This window comes from Rutidosis leptorrhynchoides, chromosome 3 (genome assembly GCF_046630445.1).
Source record: "Rutidosis leptorrhynchoides isolate AG116_Rl617_1_P2 chromosome 3, CSIRO_AGI_Rlap_v1, whole genome shotgun sequence".
Taxonomy (NCBI): domain Eukaryota; kingdom Viridiplantae; phylum Streptophyta; class Magnoliopsida; order Asterales; family Asteraceae; genus Rutidosis; species Rutidosis leptorrhynchoides.
The window spans coordinates 645202404-645211607 of NC_092335.1; positions in this window are offsets into that span (position 1 = coordinate 645202404).

Genomic DNA, 9204 nt, shown 5'->3' on the forward strand with positions numbered 1-9204 from the left:
CTCCATATTCTAATATCTTAATGTGTTGATGAATTGTTAAGATAGTGAAAGCCGTTTGCTTTATTATTAGTATACTTTAGATCTGCTTCAAGGCAACAACGCATAATTTATTTGCCTGCAACAAATAAAAACCATAAAGTTGTTAAAAGTCGCATGAAATAAGTAGTTCACATGTGTAAGTTATCAAATAACGTTAAAGATGTAGCTTAAGGCCCGCGATTTCGCGGGCACTTTTGTATGATGGATTGATGGTTCAAGTAGCTTTGTATATAATATGTTCGTTTGATTACGAAGCAAAACAAAATAGAATAATAATCTATTAATGTCGTTTATTTGTCGTACAATTAGATATTAGTTGAGAGTTAAATATGTAAGGAAATATAAGTATTTACACGTTTAAAACCATCACAAAGACCATTAGCTCTTTGGACTACCCAAATAACAAAACAATTTTACTAAACTCACAAATATCTACAGACAAGAGGGTTGGGTCACTTTGTTATTGGAGGTGCTCGGTTATCTTCGAGAGTGCTCAAAAGAACTCCGATCGACCCAAGATTATATCGGGTATCCACTCGAAATGGTTGCATTGCTGATTTCTTCTTTATATGGTCTTCCCGTATTGAAGGACTGCGGGCCCGGTGGGCGGTGGCTCACCGAGTGTAGATCAAATAGAACGAAACACAAGGAAGTTTTTGCAATTGTTCGAGAAGAATTGATTGAAGAAAGTATGGGTATTAAAGTGAACAGTGATAACCTACTTGATCTTGAAATTGATCTTGTGTCCCCTTAGAGTAGTTCTTCTTACGTCAGTAGCATTTCATGAACAGATTGTTAAGCCACATGCACCTACATTAATTACATTGTCACTTTTATCACAACTGCCATCTCCAGTTGAGATTGATCAGTTAGAGATCCAGTTTAATCAATCTGAGTGCAATTTTATTTTCGTAAAAGCTCAAAGACGTGACTCATCAACAATCACCCATATTCATCCTGATCGACGAGTTGAGACTGTTCCTGTACTACAACTTCTTACAAATAAGTGGCTACGATTATCATTTGACATAAAGTCAGGTAAAGAGATATGATATTCACTTCGACCCATTTACATGTGAATACATCAATTTGGGACATGTATTATCTTGAACAGCTGAAATGGGTCATTTAGGATGTTCAACTAAACAAAGTAAGCAAAACGCGTCATAAGTCGCCCAAAGTCCATATTTAATGTGTACGACTTTCTATTGTCATTGAGAAGATGTTGGATTATGCCCATTTCATCGCCTCTTTTGAGTAATTCCTCAATCAGGGGCTCGGTCAAAGACCCTTTTCCAGCAAATGTGCAGAACGTTTTGAAGGACAATTTTTTTAAAAATGTACTAAATAACGTATATGGTACATATTAGCCAGCACGCTATATCGATCGCTGATGGCTTCAACATTTTTAGCCCCCTAATGCAGTAAGGATATATCGGTTAATTAGGTAGCGGGTCAAAGTATTTTTTCCTCTTTAGTGATCGACCCAGATCGACGCGACACATTATTACCCATATATTTGTACTTGCAAATCCATCACAACTCATGTTTTTGCCCCATCAGCCAACCTACTCAAACCACCCATCTTACCACCCCTACATGTAGCAATGTGGTGGATTAGTTGATCGAAACATGCAACCTTATATTATTACATAAACAGTTCAGTTGTCCGAGCTCTCTCCATATAGTACACCTTATACGGTAGCCACTATAAGATTACAAAAGTATAGTGTAATTCGTGATTATATGTATATAATATACATACATAATAGTTGTAAAGTAGTTTAACCAAAATACGATAACTATTAGATAACCAAAATACGATTACTATGAGATAACCAAAATACGATTACTATTAGTTTGACATTGGACCAATACTGTTGGATAACCAAAATACGATTACTATTTGCAAAACTTCCAAAAAAATTCAACATTCGACCAACACTCATTTACATAATTTTGACTTTTTCACACAGGAATATCCATCAAATATCCAAGTTTCAAATGCTACTAAGACCTGACTTTTTCATACTCAGACCAGAAATTGGGGGTTCGGGTGAATATAGGGTAATTGAGATCAAAATTAAAACCATATGTTCTTCATGTGCTAATAACTAAACAGTAATAATCGATTAAAAGACATATGAAATAAGAATTGATTACCCGATTTCATAGATATCAGGTGTAGTGACCCGAACTTTTCTATATTTATATATATTAAATAAAATTGATATTTACATGATTAAATGTTTCCAACATGTTAAGCAGTCAAACTTGTTAAGACTTGATTATTTGAAATGAGTGTAATGTAGACAATTGACCACCCAAGTTGACCGGCGATTCACGAACGTTAAAACTTGTAAAAACTATATGATGATATATATATATATATATATATATATATATATATATATATATATATATATATATATATATATATATAGTTAACATGATATTATGATAAGTAAGTATATCACTAGGTATATTAACAATGAGTTATACACATAAAAATGAGACTACTAAGTTAAGAAACTCGAAACGATATATATAACAATTATCGTTATAACAACGTCTTACTAAATACATATGTATCATATTAAGATATTGTTACACTATATTTAACATGATAAAATGATAATTATATATATCATTAAGTATATTAACAATGAACTACATATGTAAAACAAGACTACTAACTTAAGAATTTCGAAACAATATATATACGTAACGATTATCGTTGTAATAGTATTTTAACATATATATATGATGTTAAGATATATTCATACACCATGTTATCATGTTAACATAACAATTTAACATCTCATTTAAGTATAATAACAATGAATTAATTACATTTAACAAGATCGTTAACTTAAAGGTTTCAAAACAACACTTACATGTAACGACTAACGATGACTTAACGACTCAGTTAAAATGTATATACATGTAGTGTATTTAAATGTATTAGTACACTTTTGAAAGACTTCAAGACACATATAAAAGTACTTCTACTTAACAAAAATGATTACAATTACATCCTCATTCATTTTCATCAACAATTCTACTCGTATGCACCCGTATTCGTACTCGTACAATACACAGCTTCTAGATGTATATAATATTGGTATATACACTTCAATGATCAGCTCCTTAGCAGCCCATGTGAGTCATTAAATATGTGGGAACCATCATTTGGCAACTAGCATAAAATATCTCACAAAATTACAAAAAATAATATAAATCATTCATGAATTATTTACATGAAAACAAACTTACACATCCTTTATATCTAATCCATATACCAACGACCAAAAACACCTACACACACTTTCATTCTTCAATTTTCTTCATCTACTTGATCTCTCTCAAGTTCTATCTTCAAGTTCTAAATGTTCTTCATAAATTCTATAAGTTCTAGTTTCATAAAATCAAGAATACTCTCAAGTTTACAAGTTTACTTCCAAGCTTTCTAATCCATTTCAAGTGATCATCCAATCTCAAGAAATCTTTCTTATTTACAGTAAGATATCTTTCTAATTCAAGGTAATACTCATATTCAAACTTTGGTTCAATTTCTATAACTATAACAATCTTATTTCGAGTGATAATCTTACTTGAACTTGTTTTCGTGTCATGATTCTACTTCAAGAACTTTCAAGCCATCCAAGAATCTTTTGAAGCTAGATCATTTTTTGTCACTTCCAAAAGGTTTACCTACTAAACTTGAGGTAGTAATGATGTTCATAACATCATTCGATTCATATATATAAAACTATCTTATTCGAAGATTTGAACATGTAATCACTAGAACATAGTTTAGTTAATTCTAAACTTGTTCGCAAATAAAGTTAATCCTTCTAACTTGCCTTTAAAATAAACTAAATACATGTTCTATATCTATATGATATGCTAACTTAATGATTTAAAACCTGGAAACACGAAAAACACCGTAAATCTGGACATACGCCGTTGTAGTAACACCGCGGGCTGTTTTGGGTTTGATAATTAAAGACTATGATAAACTTTGATTTAAAAGTTTTTCTTCTGGAAAAATGATTTTTCTTATGAACATGAAACTATATCCAAAAATCATGATTAAACTCAAAGTGGAAGTATGTTTTTCAAAATGGTCATCAAGATGTCGTTCTTTCGACGGAAATGACTACCTCTTTAAAAAATGACTTGTAACCTGTATTTTCGACTATAAACTTATACTTTTTCTATTTAGTTTCATAAATTTCAGTTCATTATGAAACCATAGCAACTTGAATCACTCAAAACGGATTTGAAACGAAGAAATGACTGGTAAAACAAAATTGGATAAATTTGCTAGTTTTAGCTACGAAAATTTTGTAACAAATCTAGACTAAACATATCCTAACTAATTTATATTGTATTATACATATTATGTAATCTTGGGATACCATAGACACGTATACAATGTTTTGACATATCATATCGACCCATATACATATATATATATATATATATATATATATATATATATATATATATATATATATATATAGTGGTAGGATCAAGAGGGAAGTAACCATTTGGGGGGAAGCGGGGGGAAGCAAAAACTTTTTTTTTTTTCGTTTTTTGAAAAAACTTTGTTCACGAACATTATAGATGAGATGAAAATATGAACATTTAGTAGAGACACTTTGTGATAAATGTTTTTATTTTGGCGGGAAAACGCTCGAAGAAGTAATATATAACAATTATCGTGTTTTTCGAGCGTATTTTGAGATTTTAGCTATTGGGGTTTAGATATTAGGGTTTATAGGGTTTAGATATTAGGGTTTAGAAATTTAGGGTTTAGGGTTTGGATTTAGGGTTTAGATTTAGGATTTAGATTGAGTTTTTAACCCGAACGGTTTAGAGTTTAGGGTTTAGGGTTTGGTGTTTTGGGTTTATGGAATAAACCCAAAACACCAAACCCTAAACCCTAAACTCTAAATCGGGCTAAATTTTACTTCACAAAACATGAAAAAAAAAACGTTCATATTCTTCACGGACAATATTATCTTGAATGTTATTTTTTTCGATCGTTTTCCCGCCTAAATAATAACATTTATCGCGAAGTGTCTCTTTTAAATGTTTATATTTTTGTGTGATCTTGATGCCGGAAAAAAAAATTTCAAAAAAAACAAAAAAAAAAATTTTTTTTGCTTCCCCCCGCTTCCCCCCGATTGGTTACTTCCCCATTGATCCTGCCCCTATATATATATATATATATATATATATATATATATATATATATATATATATATATATATATATATATATATATATATTTCGGAACAACCATAGACACTCTATATGCAGTAATGTTTGAGTTAGCTATACAGGGTTGAGGTTGATTCCAAAATAATATATATACCTTGAGTTGTGATCTAGCCTGAGATTTGTATACACTGGGTCGTGGATTGTATATTGATTTATTTTCTATACATCTAACTGTGGACAACTAGTTGTAGGTTACTGACGAGGACTGCTAACTTAACAAACTTAAATCATTAAAACGTAATAAATGTGGTGAATATACTTTTATCATACATTGATATATATATGTACATATTTGATATAGGTTCGTGAATCGACCAGTGGCCAAGTCTTATTTCCAACAAAGGAAAAATATGTGAAAGTGAGTTATAGTCCCACTTTTACAATCTAATATTTTTTTTGGGATGAGAATACATGCAGCTTTATAAATGTTTTACAAAATAGACACAAGTACGCAAAACTACATTCTATGGTTGGATTATTAAACCGAATATCGCCCTTCAAGTCTGGTAACCTAAGAATTAGGGAAATGGCCCCTAATTGACGCGAATCCTAAAGATAGATCTATTGGGCTTAACAGCCCCCATTCAGGTTATGGATGGTTTAGTACTTCGAGATTATTATACAGACGAGAGGTTCTGTTTTGGGGATATTCTATGCATTAAGTTAACGTCGGTTACCAGGTGTTCAACATATGAATGATTTTTATCTCTATGCAGTTTGCGAAATGCCTGATATGAGATGTGTTATAAAAATGAAATCTTGTGGTCTATTATTATGATTTGATAATATATAGGTTAGACCTATAACTCACCACCATTTTTTTTGACATTTTAAGCATGTTTATTCTCAGGTGATTATTAAGAGCTTCCGCTGTTGCATACTAAAATAAGGACAAGATTTGGAGTCCATGCTTGTATGATATTGTGTAAAAACTGCATTCAAGAAACTTATTTTTGATGTAATATATTCTTATTGTAAACCATTATGTAATGGTCTTGTGTAAACGGTATATTTTAGATTATCATTATTTGATAATCTACGTAATGCTTTTTAAAACTTTTATCGATAAAATAAAGGTTATGGTTGTTTTAAAAATGAATGCAGTCTTTGAAAAACGTCTCATATAGAGGTCAAAACCTCGCGACGAAATCAATTAATATGGAACGTTTATAATCAATATGAACGGGATATTTCAGTTGGTATCCGAGCATTGGTCTTAGAGAACCAGAAATTTGCATTAGTGTGTCTTATCGAGTTCGTTAGGATACATTAGTGAGTCTGGACTTCGACCGTGTTTACTTGAAAAATGATTGCTTAACATTTTTGTTGGAAACTATATATTGTTAACATGTAAATATTATGTGATATATTAATCTCTTAACGTGTTTGATATTGTGTGTTAGATGTCTACCTCTAGTACAAATCCCATCGACTCACCTAATAATAATGAGGAGTCGAATATAGTTTGGGAAGATTCACAAATTCCTGAAGAGGAACCGGAAGAGGAGGAATTGGAAGAGGAGGAACCGGAAGAGGAGGAACCGGAAGAAGAGGAACCGGAAGAAGAGGTTCCGGAGGAGGAAATATTAGGAACCATAGAAAAACAGATAAATAAAAGAAAATCCTCAAACAATGGACCAAAGTTAAAAATGGTCAATGGTGTTTCCGCCGAGGAAGAAAAATAATGGGAAGATTACCAATTATCCGATGAATCGGATCCCGATGAGGATTCCGATGATGTTATAGAAATTACCTCGACCCAATTTGAAAAGGCAAAAGAAAATAATAAGGGAAAGGGCATCAAAATAGAGAAACCTGATTCCAACCCCGATGAACTTTATATGTATCGTCAACAACCGTATTTCTTAAGTTGTAACAATAACCCGGGAACCTCTAAGCCACCAGGTTTTTCTAAACCATTTGTGAAAACAACGGTTCGTATTAGAGGAACATCATATATCCCTAGAAAATTAGCAAAACGAAACAGGTCCGAAGAGGAAGAAACTAGTGAGTCGGAATATAGAATTGTAATCATGAGGTGTAAAATATATAAAATAAGTGTGCTTGTACTTTTCTTGTTGTATGTGAAAATTGCTTGTATTATTTGATAATTATCTTTTACAAATCTAATTCTCGTCTGTTTTACAGTATAAAAACACAATGGACGTTAAGGATAGACAACCAAAAATTTTAGAAGACCTACCCGGGGACATGATTGATGAAATCTTGTCTAAAGTCGGTCAAAATTCGTTGGTACAATTATTTATGACAAAATTAGTTTGTAGAACATTTGAAGAACGTTCCAGACATGCCTTAGTTTATAAAAGGCTTTCATTTGAAAGATGGGGTATATCACATTAGGGACACCGTAAGTTACTCCGTGTTTTCTTTAAAGCGTTAAATACGGGGAACCCAAATGCAATTTTACGCTACGGGTTAAAAACCTATTTTGACTCAACATATCCCAACGTAGGACTTCGTGAGTTAGAAAGAGCTTCTAACATGCAACATAAAGAAGCATGTTATGCTTATGGGTTAGTGATGTTCGCTTCTCACTAAAGTGAGAAAAAGAACATCGGATTACAACTTTTAAATAAAACCTTCCCACAAGTGACGTATTCAGTAGTTGGGGTGAGAAACAAGGTTTTAAGATTATAACGGGGCTGTTGGGCATTACGAAACCCTCGTCCCTTTGACGACGTTACAACATGTTGTCTTGTCAATGACCACAATGGTTATGTTCCACAAGACCAAGGATCGGAAGTAGTCTTAGTAAAACCAGAATGCATGACTTGTTTCTGGACTTATGAATTACGTGTTTTTATTGCCTTTGCTGAACGACTTGCATATTAACTAGGATTGTTGTCACAACTGTTTTGTATCAAAGTTATTGTGTGCTATATTTCATGCTATATGTATAATAGCGGTATTCTAAGTTTGTAAAATATTGTATAAAAGTTTGAACGCGAAATATTATTATAATCAGTTTTTCATATAGAATTGTAGTAGTTGAATTGAATATTAGCTACTAAGTATGAACTTAACGGGTAGGTACTACCCGAATTAAAACTATAAAACACTAATATGAAGAAAAAGCTTTTATAAATGAGTTCATATTATGCTACGAAATACTATTGACTACTCTTAATATTTTATATGATTAACTTAATTCTTTTGAGCTATTTTTGAAGGAAATGGCACCGACGACTCGTCTGAATTTGAACATGAGCGAGGAAGACTTCTGTGTTTTCCTTGCAGCAAACATAGCCGCGGTACAGGCCGCAATGCAAAACAACAACAATAACTCTGAATCTAGCAATACAAATAACACTACAAGAAATTGTGTAGGATGCTCCTACAAAGAATTCATTGCCTGTAAACCTTTGGAATTCGATGGAACTGAGGGTCCAATCGGATTGAAACGGTGGACCGAAAAGGTTGAATCGGTGTTTGTCATAAGTAAGTGTACTGAAGAAGACAAAGTAAAGTACGCTACGCATACCTTCACAGGTACTGCGTTAACATGGTGGAATACCTACCTAGAGCAAGTGGGACAAGATGCTGCGTACGCACTACCGTGGTCAGCATTCAAACATCTGATGACTGAGCAGTATCGTCCCAGAAACGAGGTCAATAAGCTCAAAGTAGAGCTTAAAGGATTATGAACACAAGGTTTCGACATTACCACATACGAACAACGATTCACGGAGTTGTGTTTATTGTGCCCAAGAGCGTTCGAAAATGAAGAGGAGAAAATCGACGCATTTGTAAAAGGGTTACCAGAAAGGATCCAAGAAGATATAAGTTCACACGAGCCCGCCTCCATACAAAAGGTGAGTCGAATGGCTCATAAACTCATAAATCAGATTGAGG